Source organism: Austrofundulus limnaeus, unplaced genomic scaffold (genome assembly GCF_001266775.1).
Source record: "Austrofundulus limnaeus strain Quisiro unplaced genomic scaffold, Austrofundulus_limnaeus-1.0 Scaffold13, whole genome shotgun sequence".
NCBI classification, from domain to species: Eukaryota; Metazoa; Chordata; class Actinopteri; order Cyprinodontiformes; family Rivulidae; genus Austrofundulus; species Austrofundulus limnaeus.
This window is the reverse complement of record NW_013952415.1, coordinates 1108833-1114582: the sequence shown is the minus strand read 5'-3', so window position 1 is coordinate 1114582 and position 5750 is coordinate 1108833. Positions and strand designations below refer to the sequence as shown.

General features: G+C 35.9%; 1 protein-coding gene across 1 annotated transcript in view; it reads left to right on the top strand.

The window, feature by feature from the left end:
• sfswap (splicing factor SWAP) overlaps nucleotides 1-5750 on the top strand; it is a 53450-nt gene that overhangs the window by 34358 nt on the left and 13342 nt on the right. The gene's annotated exons all lie outside the window — the stretch shown is intronic.

Here is a 5750-nt window from a genome sequence, read left to right as displayed (position 1 = left end):
TTTTTCCAATTTAAGAGTATGGTTTTCTTTGCGATGCATAAGGCAGTGGAAATCATATGAGAAGTGCTTTTCTCTATAGTGARATCACCTAAGATAGCCAATAAGCAAACAGACGGAGAGGGTGGAATATAACAATTCAAACACTTCGACAAATCTTCACATACCTTTTACCCCTACTCTTAATGTTTGATCTATTGAAAGAGAAGATTTGTGTATTTTGAGAAAAAAAAACCCCTTATGTGCAGCTTGAGTTTCTGTTTGCTGAGTGAACTATAGAAAACAGAAATTACATGTTATGTAATCCTATAAGGGGCTAATAACATCCTTTAAGAGTGCTTGGCTGTGTCTCAGTTTAAGGGCTGCAGCCCACCTTAGGCACATTTGTCGGCCGCTTACATCACCGCACCAAAGGCTGTCCCCATTCTTAGGCGCCTACTCATGCGGCCCCGAAAACATAAGCTGCATCTGATCATCCTATGCGGCCAACAGCGTTTCAGGAGTCATTGTGCCATAATAAACTAAACAGAAAAATGAAGGTGGCAGATTTTTTTTTAAATAAAAAGAAAATTATAGCAGATGTTGATGAAATTGATGCTGCAATGTGATGTGGCCTATTGGCTTATGTGGATCACAGTCCATCTGGGCTGCAACCCCTGAATTGAGACACAGCTATTGAAAGTATGTCCTGATGCATCTCAGTAATCCAGATAGAAAAAAAAAGGTTAAGGAGGTCCTCTGGACGGGTTATACTTTAATGAAACATTTRGTTTCTGCTCCAAGAGACTTTCTCAGTCAGAAGAGTTAGAAGTTGAAAGTATTTTCTATCTACGACTGATCTTAAAGGGGGGAAAAACAGTGAAAAGTAAATTAAGATTTTCATTGCATCTCAGAAAAATCTACTTCTAAGTGTAGAGCTCTAAAGGCAGAGCAGCAAAGATAACAGAAGTACGAAAGTATCCTGACCAAAATACATCACTGACATTTAAACATAAAAAAAACTATGTCCAACATTTTTTATCGTATTATAAATGTTTTAATTTACAAACACATCTCATGTATAGACTGTGGTTCTCATATAATATTCAAGCCAAACTGCTTTTGGCTTCACTTTGGCTCAGTTGAGATCATTAAAATAGTTTTTAGCTTTAAGTATGAGTTTTTCCTGCTGTTGTCAAACTTTATGTACGAGATCAGATGCCTAAAGGTTCAATTTGAGTGAGATAACCACGGTCACTGCAGCTGCACAGGAATAAATACTGATATTTTAGACTACATTTCTGTCTGAACCAGCAGCATTTTCTAGCTGCTATTAGGTCAAGCTGCAAATTTAATGTAGAAAATGTCACTGCTTGATCTTGATTGTAGAACACGAAAGGTGGCTGTCGGAATCATCGCTTCTATTCTTCACACGTAAAACATTTAGCGAATCAACTGTTTGATATTTCTTCTTTAAATGCCAGGTCAGCTTCTATAGCTTTTCTTTATTTTTTTAATCAAGACTGGATAATGATAAAGTCTTTAAAGTCTGTGTAAATAGATCATTTTACTCTTTATTTTAGAGTACAGAGCTGCTGTAGCTCGACATTCAGTGCTGCGGTCATATAATCCTGAGGCTGCGAGTTCGAGTCCAGCTTGCATCAGAAACGGTATCCGGCGTAGAACAAACACCAAATCTATTGTGAGTTTGCTCACTGTGGTGATCCCTGCAGAGGGGAGCAGCCGAAAGAAACAACAATAGCAACAACATTTTAAAGTCTAACTGTTAAACTAAATATTGATTTGACAGACAAACTTCAGAGGTTTTGACATTTCTCTTTATTGATTTACTTATCCAGTCTGAGTCAACCCAGGCAGTTTGATTTACCCCCCAGTGTGGTAAAAATGTATTTTTTTTATTTTTTTAATGCTGCGTTTAACACATTTTGTTCTTACTTTTTGAATGTAAACAATTTAAGTGACTGCAGTGAAATTGAAGGTTTTGTAATATGTGGTTGTCAGTTGGAAACAAACAAACAAACAAACAAAAAAGCATTTATTACTGCAGCCGCTACAGAGAAATAATTGTGACATATTTTATAAAAGCAACAGAAACTTCTGTCTTGTCACATCTTGTTAGTAAGTCCAGAGTCCTGACTAAAACTCTCCACTCTGAGGTCACTTATTATTCTACGGCTACATTTTTGAGTCATTTTTTTAAATCTGTAACTGAAATCAAATATTTGGTCAAATGAGAGGTTTAGTTATTATATTTACACAAAATGGAAGTTAAAGTTGCTTGAGAACCTCAAACGAAAGTAAAATATATTATCTGATCAGAATTTCAGTAAAAATGTCAAAATAATTTTTTGCGTATTTTTATTAATTTTAAAGCTAATTTGATTGTGCACACTTAAAAATGTCGTATTTTCTGTGATGGTTTTAAAAATGCAGCATTGTTGCAGCTTGTTTTCCCCTAATTGAACACATTGTTTGTAGCCACCTCACATTTGAATGTTTTTTTTTGTTTTCAGTGCGACACTTTTTAGAATGAGAAGGAAGGGATGGCTTTTCATGTTAGCAGCTCAGGAATTTCACTCTGTCATTAACAAAAGGAAGAATTTATGTTTCTGATCTAATAGAGTTTATTATCATGCTGCTGGCAGCGATAATGAGTTCCTGCATCTTTCAATTGAAACAAACGGTTTTTCCAAGAAAACAACTTAACCCACAAAGTGAGGGCAAAATCATTCCTAAAACTTACTTGGTGTTAATAACAATTATTCTGTTTTTGTTTTGTATTTCTTTTTTTTTAAATAGTTAAGTTTAAATGCAACAAAACCCAGTCATGTATGATGATAGGTGGTAAAATGCTGACTGCAGTTCACTGTTTTTCCAAAACCATTGCAGGTTTATCAAATGTTATGACATTAAATTGGACAAGGTGGTCAACAAATCACATGACAGTGTGACTCATACTAAAGACTAATGTTGGTAAATCCAAATTCTAGAAAATCTTTCATTTTTCCTTAGTTCCTCAGAAAATATACAAGACACATGCTGTTTGAAATAATAATGTTTTTTGAAATTTAAAGAAATGTTTTAAACAATATAGGTTGTAAACATTTTTTCTTTGTCACGTAAAATCCCAGAAAATGCGAGACTTTATAGTGTAAATAGGATTCGGCTGCATTTGATGTGCAGATTTCCCATCCATATGATGGATGTTACCTGTCAGCTCCTCTTGTTAGCCCGTCAGGTGCTTGGTGAGCTGGCCAGCTGCCTAAAAAGGCCAGGTGGCACTTGGTTGGCTCCCGACACTGCTGCAGCAGCTAGGTCAAACTCTTCCAGATGTTTTGAGACTTCTGCAGCACTCATCACGGCATAGTTATCCTGAAGGAGCTATGAACACGTTGGTGAATAACTCACTGATAGAAAATAAAGGAAGAAGACATTCCAGCAGGATGCATTAAAGACGTTATGTCAGTAAAATTAAGTCCAAATTGTTAAAGTTGAAATAAACTGATATATATGCTGAAGAAAGTAGTTAAGGATACAGTAAATCTATGCAACGTTTCACAGCTTCCAAGGTTTCTCTAACAAGAATACTTAATAAGAACCAGTTAGTCTGGAAAATAAAACCTTGCAAACTGATTTGTTCATCAGGAGATGCACTTAAYAGAAAATGTTACCTGTAATGCTTTGAGGTGATTAAACCTTCTTTCAGCAGGTATTTAGAACCAGTGCTGTAGTTTAGAAGCACAGTATTGCACAATGACTCCGTGTGCTGGGATTCTGCTTTTCCCATGCATTTGTAGATTCTGGTGAATTAGCCGACTTGATGTAAACTCTGCATGTTTCTAACCGTGTTCATCTCATTGATTATGCAACATGATTGTCGAGGCTTGTGTATGGTGTCATGAGGAAACCAAAGCCTCTGGCTACATTTCACAGGCAGAGACAATCATTTTTTTTATTTATTTATTTATTTCTAAAGTGCGAATTTCAGTGCTGCAAAAATGCAATTTAACTGCAACTTAATATAATGTGTCATCATCTGCTGGAGCTAAGTGTACGGGACATAGCTTAGTTTTTGTTAAATATGTTATATAAAGTAGTGAGAGTGTCCTCAGTTTTGTAATTGGCTGCCATCAGGGGAAGATTTTACACATTTTTCCAGCTGTTGAAGTCTTAAAGGGATCCCTGATTAGTTGTAACATTAGACTTTATTTGATAAACATTTATTTTAACTGTAAACTAAAGACTATAAAAATATTGTAAGCTGTTTAGTTTTATAAATTTTTAAAAATATATTTTAACACGGACGGAGCCATTTTATTTACACACAAAACATTCTGGGTAAATGATGACGTGGATAGGTCCTCGGTGCGAGGCTGCTAGCGAGCTATATCCACCCTGAAGGTTAATCTTGGACAATATCTGACATTCGACTCTTTTAAATTACATCAGAGAGAGTTGACAGAGAGGAGAAGGTAGAAACGACTCAGCCTGTAACTGAAAATATGGATGGAGAACAACAGAGCTGCTTCATGGAAGAAGAACCTCAGCTTAGCATGTTAGCTTTCACGCTAGTGGACCTCAGTGACGAGAGGAGACTGTGTAGCGCTGAGCTAATACATATATATGGTGATAGCATCGGGGCTAGCGCTAAAGCTACCAAGCTAAGATATATATACATATATATATATATATATATATATATAATATCACTTTCTGATTTTTATTCTTTTCAGCAGCTTAGGTTACAGCCTCCATATCTTGCCAGAGCAGGTGTGAAAGGGCAGACATTCATTATAACTTGTGTTTGGAGAAGCCTCCCACATGTCAGGCCTAATTCGAAAGCCAGATCTCACTTTTTTTTTTACTATAACCCACACATCCAGATGATGCACCGAGTGGTGAAATAGTTCTCAATTTTAGATACTTGTTTTGTGTTATGAACACATTCTGTTGTTTCTGTTTCCTGCTCTTTTTTTTTTTTACATTTACCCTCATTTAAATTGTCTTTAATCATGATCATTTCCCCGTTTCATTTAATGCTTCATTTAATATTATACAAAGATTCAGCTCAGACTTTCCACTGACTGCAGTGACTTGCAGTACAACTTATTTTTTACCTTCCCATTTTATAACACTAATCCAGCAGCAGCTGAATCTAAAATGAACAGGCCGACCCACATTGATGTAATTGGTAATTAGAGGCAATTTGCCGCTGACAGTTGTAACTGTCTCTGTTACCGGAGGGACCGGCAGTGTCATGTTACCTGCACAGTCTTTTCAGCAGCTGAGTCAGGTCTTTTTATAAGACATTTTTCAACAGTTGTCACAGATTTTGCGTTATCTGAAGCCGCCACTCAAAGTTTCATTGTCCTGTTTTAACCATAAATCTGATCAAAATGACCCACYAGGCCTTGCTTTTAAATTTTGTGAGAAATCTTCCTAAATATACAGTATTGCCATATTTGAAAATATATTTGCCATACGTTACATTATAGATCAAAATTAGAGGAATCTTTTGAATTATTAAAARGTCTCTTAGGATCAAACCTCAAAAATAAAATGTCTCCAGAAACTGCTTTTCCTGTATCAGTCATCTTTTTTTTTCTTTTCCTTTCTAAGTTCTTCCTTCAGCTTGAGTTATTACGTAACACTGAAAAAATTTGCACATTGAGATGATAAATACGTTTTCAGCCTCAACACACACACACACACACACACACACACACTGTCTTATGCATATAATAGTGACCAAG